The sequence below is a fragment of the Schistocerca piceifrons genome, chromosome 8 (genome assembly GCF_021461385.2).
Source record: "Schistocerca piceifrons isolate TAMUIC-IGC-003096 chromosome 8, iqSchPice1.1, whole genome shotgun sequence".
NCBI lineage: Eukaryota > Metazoa > Arthropoda > Insecta > Orthoptera > Acrididae > Schistocerca > Schistocerca piceifrons.
The window spans coordinates 361,748,671-361,765,920 of NC_060145.1; positions in this window are offsets into that span (position 1 = coordinate 361,748,671).

Below are 17,250 nucleotides of genomic sequence, written 5' to 3' on the forward strand. Positions count from 1 at the left end.
TCTAGTTGAAGAATCCATTCGCAATGTTGCATTCCTCAGACATTTCGAACAGGGAATTGCTCGACGCGCCAAGCATCGAACTACGACGTATAATAACAGGCACTACTCTGGACCGGAACTTAGGTGTCGCACAGATAGCGTTTCTAAACGTTACTTGTGCAGTGTTTATTTCCTGCACACCTGCTTATCACTTGGAGAACAGACGTGCACCTGGACGATGAATGTTGCAGCCACAGAAGAAAAATTGAAACGCTCCTCATTTAGGATGAATGTAGGAGAAACGTTGCGTGCCGTGCCTTTTCCATAGAAAGCTCGCTCTCGTTCGTTCTTTCACAAGTTTGCGTACGTCTTTACGTCTGACAGCAGAGTAGAGACCGGCAAAAGGAAACGAAGAAAACGTGTTGCAGGAGAAGCTAATGAAACATCTGTACTAGTGGCAGTGCACCACAACCCAGAGATAAGCGCCCGGAAATTACACTGCGGTTCCAGTATCGCCGTAGGCAATCTTGTCACAATACTGTATGTTCGTAAGTATCAACTATACAACGTGTCACTGCATCAAGAACTTCATGGCGTCGATTTCCATAACCGGCTAGTGCTTTGTGAAGGGGCACCTCCACAAATGCAAACGACCACGGCATTATTTGCCGAGGTACTATTTTCTGATGAGTCTACATTCACAAACCACGGCAACGTTCACCGGCATGACATGCATTACTGGAGTGTGTATGATACCAACTAGTTACAGCAAGTTGACCATCAACGTCCTTGGTTGGTTAACGTATGGCGCTGTGCCATGGGGAACAAACTCATTGGTCCGGATTTTATCAAAGTCTCGTTGAATGTGGGCAAATATCGAACGTCTTTGGAAGAGGAACTAACGGCACTACTGCAGGATTTCGATCAGGGGGTTCGACTACGTATGTACTTCCAGAACGACAGCTGCCCGGCGTATTACTCAACTGAAGCACGGGAGGTATCAGGTCGTGTTTACACTGGTCGGTGGTTCGACAGGCGTGGCACTATTAATTGGCCCAGTAGGTCACCGAATTTGATATCGCCTTATTTCGTTCTGCGGGCATATTTAAAGATAAGGTGTACCATCAAGTGCCAATAGGGCGTGAAGACATGGTAGACTGCATCTGAAACTCCTGTGCTGACATTCTCGAAGATATACTTCTGTCCTATGTATGGTACTTTGGAAAGCGTATCACTAAATGTGTTGAAGTTGGCGGTACTACGTTTGAACACTAACTCTAATTCGAAAAGTAAAGTAGCTTTCGCCTCGAGCCAGGGGCACAGTGGCGCAACGAGTAGTCCCCTGTTCGTTACGACGGAGGAATACAGTCTTATGAATGGGGTTTCTGTTAGAAGCTACGAAATAGTAGCCTGTCCTACCCTCGCTGCATGGAGATAGAGTGCCATGTGCCATTGGATATTCAAGGGCCACTGAGTAGCATGTCGTAAATTACGATTGTGTACCCATTTTTATTGCACCAATTACATCGTCATCTGTGGCGAAACTAAGAAAATGCATAAGACAAAACACATTTACGTTTTGTCGTAAAATCGTAATCTGAAATGAAAACGAGATTTCCATTGAAGATTTCGAAGTTGGCCCCCGCCACCAACGCACGGTTTCTGGTGGAGGGTCGGGTGTGGTATGGTTGGATGTCCCCCTCGGAGAAAACAAATTCGTATTGCAGCTGTTTCTGGTCCGATGTATAGTTTTAGAGATAATTCAATGTCCTCAGTTAAAATGAAACCCTTTATATCCTTGAGAACGGCAGTACTTTTGACGTGGGGACTTGCCTGCGGTTCTGCGAGCTGCTGCTGCTGCTGCTCAGTCGAGGGAAGGCGGCTGTATAGTGTAGTTCAGACCCGATAATTCGGGAAGTTCATCTGCGGCAGTGCAGCCAGTAGTGTAGCCTCATCCAGCAGCTCCGCTACAACACGTTCAGGTGCTAGTTGAACTGCTGGAACTGTTACAGCCCATAGGTATAACAATAGTTTGTTAATAGATGCCTCGAGCTAGTGATGAATGCTTGCGTTAGATACGTATGCAATATACGGTTGCATGATCATATTAGTCCTTCATACTCCCATCTAGGTTGGATACGCCCACATAAGGCACGCGATCTCCACACGATGTGCTTACTTCATCGATTTCTTAGCCACTGGTGCCCCCCCAATACTTATCTTCTCACATTAAATACCTATCATCATTCCACAACCGCAATACCAGATCGGATACGTCTAGCATCTTGGCTTTACATAACACAAAATCTTTCTCCGTATCATTCTTCATCTCAGCCATACGACTATGGAACGCGCTCCCCTGTGATCTGCGTCTTATCCAGAACCACTCAACATTCAAGAGGGAACTCAAGACTTACGTATTAGGGACGGTATAGCCACCATTGTTGTGCCCCTCTCATCTCTTTCTTTCTCCTCTCCATCATACCTTCGAATTTTACCACTCTATTTCTCTTCCTCTAACCTATCTACCTCTTCTATATCTCTTTCACCCCATTCTATCGTCTTATGACTCTGGTTGATGAGAATAACTCACAAGCTGCAAGAATATAACGAGAAAATTCCCAACTAGCAATAGGACTGACATTCATAAAATAAAAATATGTTTACTTTCATATACATAGTCGTTATTATTATTATTCTTGATTCTTATAATTATTTTTTGATTGTTATAATTATCATTGTACTACGTTTATGATCTCTATTTTTTTCTTTAACATAAATACTGTACAACATGTTATATGTCCTTAATGTTCTGTAGAAACTGAAATTTGTTGAATCTGAGTATGCCTGGTTAGGTGTAAGAGAGGGCCTGAAGGCCCTAATCTTGCCAGGTAAAATAAATGCATAAATAAAAATAACAGTAGTAATTACTATATTAGGTACCTGCCATCAGGCTTATTCCTCTTATCCCAGGGGACGCTGACTGATCCGTGCTGATGCTGGTGGCGATTTATCGTCCTCTCACTATGTTAAAGGGAGCGGGAGGTTGACACACATTGGTCCAGAGGGAGGCTCCCGCCATTTTTGTCACGTGACCCAGTTGCCTGGATGATTCCCCCTGGGTGACGTGGATCTATTCCCGGTAGCTCCCCTGGTAACAGGAAGTGGAGGAATCAAGAAACCCATGTAGGTAACCTGATACCACATTCCCTTATCAGTACCTTGAGATAAGATCGTTATCTACTCCAGAACACACCACGTATTCCTATTAAGGGCATCTCGTTCTATAAACTAGTTCACGAAGTCAAAATAGTTACGCATGCTCAGAAACAGCATGATTTAACAAATTAGAAGACACAAAATCTATAGGTAAACTTCTAAATCGAGCTTCCAGACGCTCTCGCGTATCCTACAGACATACGCACCACGGTGGCTACGACATCCCAAAATCAACTAAATAACACCTCGAAAGAGACTCAAATAACCACACATTTCAAAGCAGTATAAAACAGCATCCTTATTTTGTTAAAGCCGCCCGGATTCTTACCTCATTAATCACTATACGCAAGGTAAAGGACATGGTGGTCACTAGCCTCCACGTCCTAGGTAAAAATGTACCAAGAATTCCTTCTCCAGGAAGATACAAGTACACCACACATTTCAACGTAGAAAGCACGATGTACACGGCCGGAGTGCGACTATAATAATAGTACGTGAATTAATATGGTGAGAAAATCAAAGTAGCGTCTCGGTATGCTAACTTACGAAACACATGTACGGATCAGCATAGTAAAACACTTTAAAGCAAAGCATTTATGTAATGAATAAGCAAGATATTACCGAAACTGTCAAGTTGGCTGAGCACCACGAGAGTTTTGACGAAGACGCTCTCAGGAAAAGGTTTTAATAATCAATTACGTTAGTTATTTTATAGAGTACGACTGAAATAATTAAGACGAGAAGAGATATTTAGTACGGAAGTAGTCCCAAGCTAATAGTCTCTCTGTCACGCGAGCTCAGAATGGCAAAAGCCGCTATCTCGCAGGTGCTCCACCTGCGTTGCTACGGTGTGTCGCAGGCTGCGGTCCCCTCCAAGAGTGGGTGAATCAGCCGCCCTTTGTACTCGAATTTCTGCTTTAAGCCCATTACCTGAATACTCAGCACCTGCCACTTGCCTTTAGCTACAGATCCAGCTCGATTTAGTCACAGATCCAGCTTAATTTCACAGTCACTTTGTCTTAGTGATCGACAGCTAATATAATATTTTTGACCATGGAAACAATAGTAGCATGAGAAATGGAAAAACTGTTTACGTCACATGGATAGCAATCTCCTCGCTCTTACATGTCAAATATGCAAGAGACTCGCATTAAAATAAGTAATAATAACAAACTATAACATAAAATCTAATTACCCGAGGACGTGCTGAAAAGTAATGCGTCTGAAATTTTATACGAAAAATATTAAAGTTTTTTAAGTAAAAGAAACTTCATTAACATTCTACATTGATGACTGTGTATCCAAAGAGTCGGACTGTTTCAGACGTCGGAGCGCTCGTGTGTGGCCTGGAATTGTCATGCTGAGGGAGAGGGTTCTCCATGTATTGACAAAATTTTCAAATTTGAAACTCGATGACAGCACGTTGTTTCTCTGGCAGGAGAGGGCGCTAGGGAAAATAAAGTTGTATAATGTAAATAATGTTTGTTTTGTTTAAAAAGCCTTACGAGGTTTTCACCCTCCATCCGTGAGTTACGGACCTTGCCGTTGGTGGCGTGGCTTGCGTGCCTCAGCGATACAGGCAGCTATACCGTAGGTGCAACCACAACAGAGGGATATCTGTCGAGAGGCCAGATAAACGTATTGTTCCTGAAGAGGGGCAGCAGACTTTTCAGTAGTTAAAGAGACAACAGTCTGGATGATTGACTGATCTGACCTTGTAAGATCAACCAAAACGCCTTGCTGTCCTGGTACTGTGAACGGCTAGAAGCAAGGGGAAACTACAACCGCATTTTTCCCGGGGACATCCAGCTCTGCTGTATGATTAAATGATGATGGCACCCTCTAGGGTAAAATATTGCAGTCTTCCATTCCGTTCTCCAGGCAGGGACAACTCAGAAGGATGTCGTCACCAGCCTGCAATAAATCAGGCATTCTACGGACCGTAGCTTGGGCTGTTAGATCACTTACTTGGGTGGATAGCCTAGAAAATTTAAAAAGAGAAATGGATAGGTTGAACTTAAATCCCATAGCAAACAAAGTAGTGCATTTTTATATGCCAGCTACCTCTATAGATTATGAAGAGAATGTAGAAATGTATGATAAGACGAAAGAAATTTTTGAGACCGTTACGGAGGAAGAAATTGTAATTGTGATGGCAGATTGGAATACAATTGCAGGAAAAGGAGAATACCGAAAAAAACATAATAACAGCAAAAAAAGTTTTGATCACTTCGGTTCCGAGAGTTCGGGAACCTGTATAGAAAAATGGAATAGTGATCAACATAAACATCCTTTCCGCCCATTTTATTGCTCATGAAAACCACATATTGCATGTTGTACCACCATACAGCGAGACCTTCAGACGTGGCGGTCCAGATTGCTGTGCACACCAGTACCTCTAATATCCAGTGGCACGTAGTCTTGCATTGACGTATGCCTGCATTCGTCGTGGCATACTATCCACAAGTTCATCAAGGCACTGTTTGTCCAGATTGTCCCACTTCCCAACAGCGATTCGGTGTAGATCCCTCAGAGCGGTTGGTGAGTCACGTGGTCTATAAACAGCCCTTTTCAATCTATCCCAGGCATGTTCGATAGGGTTCACGTCTGAACAACATGCTGGCCATTCTAGCCAAGCGATGTCTTTATCCTGAAGGCTCATTCACAAGATGTGCGTGATGGGGGCGCGAATTGTCGTCCATGAAGACGAATGTCTCGTCAATATGCTGCCTATATCGTTGCACTATCAGTCGGAGAATGGCTTTGACGTACTGTGCAGCCGTTACGGCGCCTTCCATGACCAACAGTGGCGTACGCCGGCCCCACATAATGCCACCCCAAAACATCAGGGAACCTCCACGTTGCTTCACTCTCTGGACAGTGTGTCTAAGGCGTTCAGCCCGACTGGGTTGCCTCGTCTCCAACTCATCGGTGAAGACAACGTGATGCCAATCCTGAGCGGTCCATTCGCCATGTTGCTTGTCCCGTCTGTACCGCACTGCATGGTGTCGTGGTTGCAAACATGGACCTCGCCATGGACGTCGGGAGTGAAGTTGCGAATCATGCAGTCTATTGCGCAGAGTTTGAGTCGTAACGCGACGTCCTTCGCCAGCCCGAAAAGCATTTATTCAACATGGTGGCGTTGCTGTCAGGAATCCTCCGAGCCATAATCCGCATGTAGCGGTCATCCACCGCGGTAGTAGCCCTTGGGGAGCCTGAGCGAGGCATGTCATCTACAGTTTCTGTCTCTCTGTATCTCCTCCATGGCCGAACTACATCACTTTGGTTCACTCCGAGGCGTCTGGACACTTCCCTTGTTGAGAGCATTTACTGGCACAAAGTAAAAATGGGGACGCCAACGAATCGCGGTGTTGACCGTCTATTCATGGTTGAACTACAGTCAAGACGACCCGTGTACCTTCTTCCTGGTGAAATGACTGGAACTGATCTGCCGTCGGATCCCCTCCGTCTAAGTGGCACTGCTCATGCATGGTTGTGTACTTCTTTGGCAGGGTTTAGTGACATCTCTGAACAGTCAAAAGAACTATGTCTGTAATTCAATATCCACAGTCAGTGTCTACCATCAGGAGTTCTGGGAACTGGGGTGATGGAAAACTTTGTTTGATGTGCGTAGTAGGTGAATAAAGATTGGGTGGAAGGAAAGTAGAAGCAAGACGCCTGGCAAAATTTTGCACAAACCATAATTTAATCATGGGTAACGGTTTAAAAATCATGAAAGGAGGCTGTATACGCGGAAAGGACCTGGAGACACAAGGAGGGTTCGGACTGTTTATGTAATGGTAAGACATGGATTGTAGAATCAGATTTTAAATTGTAAGATATTTGCAGGATCAGATGTAGACTCTCACCACACTTTATTATTGTGAACTGTAGACTGATAGCTCACAACAAGGGTTGGGATAATTTTAAGGAAAAATTCATGGAATATGGACCCACCTATCTCGTTACTTGTTGTTTCTTGAAAAAACATTTTATTGGATAACAACAATTTTTATAATTAGAATTAAAAACCTTCTTAAAATAATAACAACACTCACAGTACTTTAAAGAACTGGAACACGATCAAATGATTTATAATGATCTTAAAAATTTATACCGTTTATGAACAGAGCTTGAAACCAGGAATATACAATTCCCAAATACAAGTGAATCGTCAGACCAACTAGGTGTGGCGGCAAGAATGTTCAACAAACTGAGTTTTGCCATTAAAATGAATCAAAAATGTCTGCCACGAAAAATACTAACAATTCTCAAACCCTGTGGTTATTGGAAAGCCCATAACAATTAACAAATCTTATTAGAATCGCTTGAGCAATAATGTACACAAACCCGCATAATACAGGAAAATCTGGGAAGGCATACAATTTAAACGTAACTCCCAGATGGTACACAGGAGCAGAAATATTGACAATGACCCTTACATAAATATACAAGGTAAGGTGGCAAATACAGCAGGTAGCAATCACAGCCAACAGACAACAAGCAAGTGGAGTTAGCTTATGACTGTGGATAAAACGAAAAAGTCTACAGTTCATAGTCACAAGTAAAAGACCTTGAAACGTAATACGCTCCAGAAGCAGCAACAAGGGTGCAAAGTCTAAACGAGTAGTTAAAGAGCAAGTATAGTGAGGAGGAACTTCGATCTTGCATAACACGATTCAAAGTTTATGATCTCACTGAATTCACAAATTGGATAGGTTAATAGTTCTTGATTCATTGGCGACACTCCACCGTGGCACGTATCAAATGATCTAATTTCCTGAACTTGAGCCAACACGATGCGGCTGGTAGAGGCATTAGCTTGCGGGCCGATCTAGACGTCCTGCGATGACGTAAGTATCACCACAGCAGAAAGAAAACACGCCTCTGCTCCAGGCCCAGGAAACAGTACCCCGCAAACACACGTAAAAGGGGAACAGTAACCTGCCCAAATAAGGCTGAGGTTAAGGAAAGAGAAACCTACATTTATAGTTTGTGAAGAGTTACAGAGTAATTTGACAGTGTTGACTGGAATAATCTTTTTAAAATTCTTGAGGTAGCAGGAGTGAAATACAGGGAGTGAGAGGCTATTTGCAACTTGTACAGAAACCAGATGGCACAGATAAGAGTTGAGGGTCACGAAAGGGAAGCAATGGTTGAGAAGGGAGTGAAGCAAAATTGTTGGCTATCCCCGATGTTATTTAACCTGTACATTGGGCAACCAGTAAAGGGAACAAAGGAAAAATTTTGAGTAGGAATTAATGTTCAGGGGGAAGAAATAAAAACTTTGACTTGGGCCGATGACATTGTAGCTCTGTCGGTGACAGCAAAGGACTTAGAGGAGCACTTGAACGGATGAACAGTGTCTTGAAAGTAGTATATAAGAGGAACATCAAGAAAAGCAAAACAAAGATAAGACACCAAAAGTAGTGGACGAATTTTACTACTGGTGCAGTAAGATAACTGATGACGGCTGAAGTATTAAAGGTATAGGATGTAGATTGGCAATCGCACTGAAAGCGATTCTGAAGAAGAGAAATGTGCTAATATTGTATAGCGATTTTAGTGTTTTTTGGTGGTGGTATTTGCCTGGAATGTAGCCCTGTACGAAATGAAATGTGGACGACAAACATTTCAAATAGGAATAGGATAGAAGCTTTTGAAATGTGGAGTTACAGAATAATGCTGAAGATTAGATGGATGTATCGCGTAAATAATGGAAAGGGGATACTGAACATAATCAGGGATTAAAGAAATTGTGACACAATATAGCTAGAAGAAGAGATCGGTTGGACAAAGAAATGAATGCAGTAAGCAGATTCAGAAGCATGTAAGATGCAGTAGTTATTCATAAATGAAGAGGCTTGCATGGGCCAGAGTAGCATGGAGACCTGCATGAAACCCGTGTTCGCACAACAACGGCAACAACAACAACAACAACAACAACATCAATACAACAAGACAGTAACAAAAGTTTTTGTAGAGGTAATTGCCTTTCAGCACGCTTTCATACACTGTTACTGACTCTGGCTAACATAACAGGTGTGCTTCAGTATTCCTTGACATGGAAACGAGTTTTTCATTTCGTCAATAAAATTGTGGTGCCGTTCGAAAAGCGAGGTGTCAGGCTACATTTGGTACCTCACGACTGCAATACACGCTAAAACAGTGTCCGCCTGACGCAGCCGTGAATGAGAGACGTCGGCGAAGACATACCGTCAAGAAGTTCCATATGCCGCCGCTGCTGTATGTATAAGTGTATGTGACTGTCCTTCGGTACTAATCATGTCTGAACAGTTCTTCTTGTACTCGGCGACAGTAATAGATATATATATTGGGATCCAGTGGGCATGGAATGCATCTAAGTTAAGTTTCCTACAGTATAGAGTTGTAATGGAATGAACTAATATTTTAAGTGTATTGTAGTAACCGCTCGACCTGCACCTGTAGCAAATCCTAGAATGCTACTACACGGAGAAACAATGGTGTTTTGAACACTATATCCGAGAGACGTTTACATGTTAGTGAAACAACTACGTGTAAGTCAGACAAAAACAAGTCTCCTGACTAGATTTCTGTACTTTACAAGGATTCTTGTGTGGGAGGTGACATAAATGTTCGTAGGTGTGTATTCACAAGCATCACAGCAGAAGTTCATGGAATGCGAGTTGCACTGCGTTGTCTAGCGTATACTCAATTACGCCAGGAAGCAACTTCGCAGCAAAGCCCACGGCAGTTTGTGGCTCAGAAACTCGGGCTTCCTCAGCCTGAGCTAATATGAAGGTGAAAGGAATTCATCAGCAGCAGCAAACAGCGAAAACCGCTTTGAAGTGCAGTGACCTCTCTGCTCCTTTAGAGACGCTTCCAGAGCTCATTTAGATAAGGCGTCTCGGTTTCTTCGCACGTTTGCTAGGAGTGGGTGTAAGTGTTTTATGCATTGCGTCGTCAAACAGGTGAAAAAAGGCAGCTTGGTTGTAGCATTTTCCTTTCGCTCTGCGAAAAAGTTTGTCCATTTGAAACGTCAGTCATGCTTAGATAACTATCTCACAATACATAGGATCAATTCATAACAATTACTTTAAGAAGCTCTCACTGAAATTTTTTCCCGCTGGTGTTCCAAACGTAATTTACTTGTCACTGAGAGATGAAGTACACCCGTAATGAGATCTTGTGTGTAGTAAGCATATTAACAACGAAGATTGCTAAAAGAAACGACACAAAGCTACGGTGCTCCAAGAATTTATCTGTATTATTTTTATAATCTTCAACACAACGTATTGGGAAATTGAAGTAACGAAATATTCACATTTTACTCAAAATGCAGTCATGATCACACTTTTTCGGTAATTTCGATTTACGTATGTCAGACCTATTATCAAAAGTAGGGAAAACATCTGTTGATGGCTTGAATAACAAAATTAATTACAACCATTTACGTTATCAACTTGAACCTTGCAACATTAATTTAAAAATTGTAATCACGACTGTATCCAGAACACTTCTCTTGCACCACCGGTAATTGCAGTTAATATCGACCGAGTTATGTAGGCCTAGGTTCTGTCACGAAACTTACATTATTGCCTTTGACAAAAATGGATAGGACAGCTTTAGAAACTCTGCATCACGAAATCAACTCATACACATTGATGTATACGTAACCTTTCGGATCAATATCAAGACGACATTCCGCTGCAACTTCGAATTGTACTTCATGACAGGGTAGGCCTATGCATAGCTAGTCGAGCACCACATGTAACCCTAAATTCCAGAAATGTCACCTTACGAATTACACTTCACTTTCCGAGAAAATCATCTTTGGGCACTGTACCTTTGCACTTATTGAGGCGTCCTAACATTCTTTCGTCCAATTCTGTAACGGTCTATATTATTTGAAAGCTTTGGTGCTGCCTGTATTTGCTTTCTATTCGTTTCTTGTATGATACTTTACTTTACGTTTTGCATCTCTTTCTACATTTGTATTATCACTCTATAAAAGTACCTCCATATTTACTCTGTTCACTTATACGCTAAGATTACTCATATTAAATATGTGGCAAAAATATGAAACATAGGGTGATTTTTCCGGTATAACACTTTAGAGCTCAGCTGTGTTATTTTGAACTACGTGAAAAGTTTTGTTACTCATATTGCATAAATGATTTATTACATTCTTCGGAAATTAAAATTTCTCGTTTCTTAGTCTGTGTTTCAGACGTCCTAATATGCTGGCAATTGATCACAGTTCACAATTCACATCGACTGATCCGAAGCTAGTTTATTCGTGTCGATAGAGTGTATCTGGCAGTCGTTTAGCCTCATTCTATATGTATAACACTTTACTTTTTATTCATTCAGTACGCCGTTGAGTAAATGCACACCTCTGATACATCCCCGTACTATACAGGGTGGTCCATTGATCGTGACTGGGTCAACTATCTCAGGAAATAAACATCAAACGAAAAAAACTACAAAGAACGAAACTTGTCTACCTTGAAGGGGGGAACCAGATGGCGTTATGGTTGGCCCGCTAGATGGCGCTGTCATAGATCAAACGGATATAAACTGCGTTTTTAAAAATAGGACTCCCCATTTTTAACTACATATTCGTGTAGTACGTAAGCAAATATGAATGTATTAGTTGGACCACTTTCTTCGCATTGTGATAGATGACGCTGTAATAGTCACAAACGTATGGCTCACAATTTTAGACGAACAGTTGGTAACAGGTAGGTTTTTTAAATTAAAATACAGAACGTGGGTACGTTTGAACATTTTATCTCGGTTGTTCCAATGTGATACATGTACCTTTTCGAACTTATCATTTCTGAGAAAGAATGCTGTTACAGCGTGATTAGCTTAAAATACCACATTAATGCAATAAATGCTCAAAATGATGTCCGTCAACCTCAATCCATTTGGCAATACGTGTAACGACATTCCTCTCAACAGCGAGTAGTTCGCCTTCCATAATGTTCGCACATGCATTGACAATGCGCTGACGCACGTTGTCAGGCTTTGTCGGTGGATCACGATAGCAAATATCCTTCAACTTTCCCCACAGAATGAAATTCAGGGACGTCAGATCCGGTGAACGTGTGGGCTATGGTGTGGTGCTTCGACGACCAAGCCACCTGTCATGAAATATGCTATTCAGTACCGCTTCAACCGCCCGCGAACTATGTGCGCGGACATCCATCATGCTGGAAGAACATCGCCATTCTGTCGTGCATTGAAACATCTTGTAGTAACATCGGTAGAAAATTACGTAGGAAATCAGCATACATTGCACCATTTAGATTGCCATCGATAAAATGGGGGCCAGTTATCCTTCCTCCCATAACGCCGCACCATATATTAACCCGCCAAGGTCGCTGATGTTCCACTTGTCGCAGCCATGGTGCATTTTCCGTTGCCAAATAGTGCATATTATGCCGGTTAAGGTTACCGCTGATGGTGATGGACGCTTCGTCGCTAAATAGAACGCAAGCAAAAAATCTGTCATCGTCCCATAATTTCTCTTGTGCCCAGTGGCAGAACTGCACACGACGTTCAAAGTCGTCGCCATGCAATTCCTGGAACATAGAAATATGGTACAGGTGCAATCGATGTTGATGTAGCATTCTCAAAAGACGTTTTTGAGATTCCCGAGTTTCGCTTAATTTGTCTGCTACTGATGTGCGGATTAGCCGCGACAGCAGCTAAAACACCTACTTGGGTATCATCATTTGTTGCAGGTCGTGGTTGACGTTTCACATGTGGCTGAACACTTCCTGTTTTCTTAAATAACGTAAGTATCCGGTGAACGGTCCGGACACTTGGATGGCATCGTCCAGGATACCGAGCAACATACATAGCACGCTTCCGTTGGGCATTGTGATCGCAATATCCATACATCAACACGATATCGACATTTTCGCAATTGGTAAACGGTCCATTTTAACACGGGTAATGTATCACGAAGCAAATACCGTCATCACTGGCGAAATGGTACGTGATACCACATACTCATACTTTTGTGACTATTACAGCGCCATCTATCACAAAGCGAAAAAAGTGTTCCAACTAATTCTTTACGTACTACACGAATATGTAATAAAAATGGGGGTTCCTATTTTAAAAATCACAGTTGATATCCGTTTGACCTATGACAGTGCCATCTGCTTTCCCCCTTCAAGCTAGACGAGTTTCGTTCTAGTTTTTTCATTTGAGGCTTATTTCGTGAGATATTTGTTCCAGTCACTGTCAGTGGACCAGCCTGTATATGAACATCATCGTCAGACATGACGCTCCCAGAGTTACCGCACAGCTGTTGTCGCCTGGTGTGTAGCAACGTTGGGAGAATCATATCCGAGGCTGATTTAAGCATATATGGTACGAGGATGTTTATCAACTACGTGTATTTTATCAACGGCGTGTGTTTTATTAAGATATGTTTCTGTGCGGAGTGATTTTTTGTGCTTTGAATTCGTGTAATGTAGTATGGCAGTTTTATAACAAGTTCCCTAAGATCAAATGTTTGCAGCATAACCGGTCATCTTGGTACAATTAAAGTTTCCGTAGTGCGACTCCCGCGTACGAAGCGTATTTTTCATTTCCAGTCACACATACGCCTCCCCCCCCCCCCCCCCCCTCCGCCAACACACACACACCCCAGCACAACTTGTGTACTTTTCTTATAATTACTAGCAACAAGTTTCTACAAGTGTCTCACCAGCTGTAAATAGGATTTCCTTTAGAGGGCCTTGAAAGTTTTAGAGAACGAGAGATTTCTATAGCCATCCTGAATCAGTTTTTTGTCTTCAATGAAGTGGATATCAACAGGGTGCTACGGTCTACCTTCCTTCCCTTCTAATCAATCAGCTAGAGAACCAATTGATCTTACAAATAGAGGCCTGATTCTTCATTCCAAATATTTCTGCGAATTTGTTTTCTGTTTACTTACTGTATTATTAGACGGCTAAATCAGAACACGGCCCCAGTTGCGCGTTGCCTGGCTAGCATCTTTCAGTGGCAACAAAATTAGATTTTCAGTGTGTCATATACTTATTCACCCAATTTATAAATTTAAAAATTTGTCATAACCTAGTCATTACGAGCTATAATCTCATATTAAGTCATACATTATAGTTAAAGACTGTATATAAAGCTTCGGACAGCGTTACTTATAGTATCAATTTACTCAATTTATATTCGTCCAGTATTTGAGAACGAGAGCATTAAGCGACATGCAACACGCTTTACACATATTTTTAAACCACAACGAAACTTCCTACCGCTGACACACCCACAGAGTTAAATATGGAAAAAAATAGGTAGCAGGTTCGAATCCTGCCTTGGGCATGGATGTATGAGATGTCCTTAGGTTAGTTAGGTTTCAGTAGTTCTAAGTCTAGTTGACTGATGACCTCAGGCGTTAAGTCCCATTGTCTCACAGCCATTTTTTTTTTTTTTGCACTGGAGGTCATTTGCGAAGAAAAAAATCTTGTAGGTTTTCTAGCCGGGTCATTTCGAATAAAACACTCAGGCTTTCGGTGTCTACCTCTGCTATCGTTGTCGTCTGGAGCAAAAAACTCTGATAGCCGTGGCTGGCACGATTATCAGGTTATATAGGCACAATCACAGCTTCTGGCATCCTTCAGGGAGGCAAGTTGCGCAGCTCGCCGCAGCTCCAGTCCGTTGCGGACGACGGTTCAATCCCGCGTCCGGGCATCCTGATTTAGGTTTTCCGTGATTTCCCCAAATTACTCCAGGCAAATGCTGGGATGGTTCCTCTAAAAGGGCACGGCCGACTTCCTTTCCTAATCCGATGAGACCGATGACCTCGCTTTCTGGTCTCCTTCCTCAAAACAACCCAACCCCAACTCCAGTCCGTTGCGGGACCAGTGACGTCACGAGGTGAGGCGCATGAGAAAAACAGGCCACGTCGCGTACGTCACTGCACGTGAAACTGCAATTCTTAAGAGGGCCAGCAGCCGTCTCTGATGGGGAGCGAGTAAGTATTTAAGACAATTATAATAATTCTTAACTGAGCGTTTACACACATGCAAGCTCTCGATAGAACACGACAAATTTAAGACCCTATATTCATCGACATACTGATTTTCTGTGAGCTCTGCACGGAGTCGAATCTTCGACAGGTGTGGGCGACCTGGTGATTAGCGTTGCATGTTCGCTGCTGGGCCCGTATTTCTCGTGGGCCTCAGCGCGATAGGCCAGCGCCACATTCGAAACCGCCGCTCCCGCCTCAAGCGCCAAGCACCCGCCTTTGCTTTTTTTTCCAAATCCGAATCCACAACCCACCTCACTAACCTACTAAGCGGTTACTCCCTGTCTCTGTTAAAATTTTTGCTGTTTTCTCTAATCTCTGCTCACCTCCTTTTAAGTGAATCCCAGTATGGATGTTTTAGTTGGTTGGAAGGCAGGAGGAGGGCTTATTCATTTCGTGTACCGGAAAGCAATGCACACTGATCGATACTTGGAATATTTCTCACTATCTAGTACACAAGAAAGATACGCACGTGCTGCTAAAGTATTCTTGATCATTTATGTGCGCATGTGTGTGAATTCTAAGCAGAGGTGGAGAGGAAACTGAAATGCTGTGACGCTGACTTTTAATGCACGGACTGCTGCGAGCCGATGCCACAGCTATTGAGAGACCGACGCATCTGAAGCTGCCAGTAACAATGAGGGACTGTCGCACCATCCGTGGGCGTTGCTTCACCCTATTCTCCGGACTTTCGTCGCTGCCAGCTGGGCTGATGGTCAATGCTCCCGACGCCTTTACAAATCATGCTGGCGAAAACATCCTGAAGTTATAGGCAAGACAGAGCACACTATAATACACAGCCGCACACTACCCTTCCTATCTGTGAAATGTATTCGCTGTTGCGTATATGGATAACCTTCAACTGCATAATGGATTGACGACATCGAAAATTTGCACCGGTCCGGGACTCGAACCCGGCTTTCCCGCTTATCGCGAGCGGTCTCCTTACGATTTGGCTATCTGCATCATCTACTACGTGTGTACAACCGGTTCTGGTACATCCATTATGTATTATTCCCGAACATGAAATTCGCTTTCCCGGCGTCGGCAGATAAATACTATATTGCCTTACGTGTGCACTTTCGAATTACGACGCTATGTACTTTCTCACATGCGTGCTTGCCCGAAGAAACAGTACATCGTAATTAGGAATACCACAGGGGCTACAATGTCGTATTACGCTCCCTTGTCCATCTGTCGTTCAAATGGCTCTGAGCACTATGGGACTTAGCATCTGAGGTCATCAGTCCCCTAGAACTTAGAACTACTTAAACCTAACTAACCTAAGGACATCACACACATCCATGCCCGAGGCAGGATTCGAATCTGCGACCGTAGCAGTCACGCGGTTCTGGACTGAAGCGCCTAGAACCGCTCGGCCACCGCGGCCGGAATCAAAAGTCACATAATCCGTTCTACGTCCGAATTTTTATAGCCAAACGAAGAATTGCAAGAGGACAAATGGGGTATCTTATTGACTAAACTCTTAAAAATAATACACTCCTGGAAATTGAAATAAGAACACCGTGAATTCATTGTCCCAGGAAGGGGAAACTTTATTGACACATTCCTGGGGTCAGATACATCACATGATCACACTGACAGAACCACAGGCACATAGACACAGGCAACAGAGCATGCACAATGTCGGCACTAGTACAGTGTATATCCACCTATCGCAGCAATGCAGGCTGCTATTCTCCCATGGAGACGATCGTAGAGATGCTGGATGTAGTCCTGTGGAACGGCTTGCCATGCCATTTCCACCTGGCGCCTCAGTTGGACCAGCGTTCGTGCTGGACGTGCAGACCGCGTGAGACGACGCTTCATCCAGTCCCAAACATGCTCAATGGGGACAGATCCGGAGATCTTGCTGGCCAGGGTAGTTGACTTACACCTTCTAGAGCACATTGGGTGGCACGGGATACATGCGGACGTGCATTGTCCTGTTGGAACAGCAAGTTCCCTTGCCGGTCTAGGAATGGTAGAACGATGGGTTCGATGAC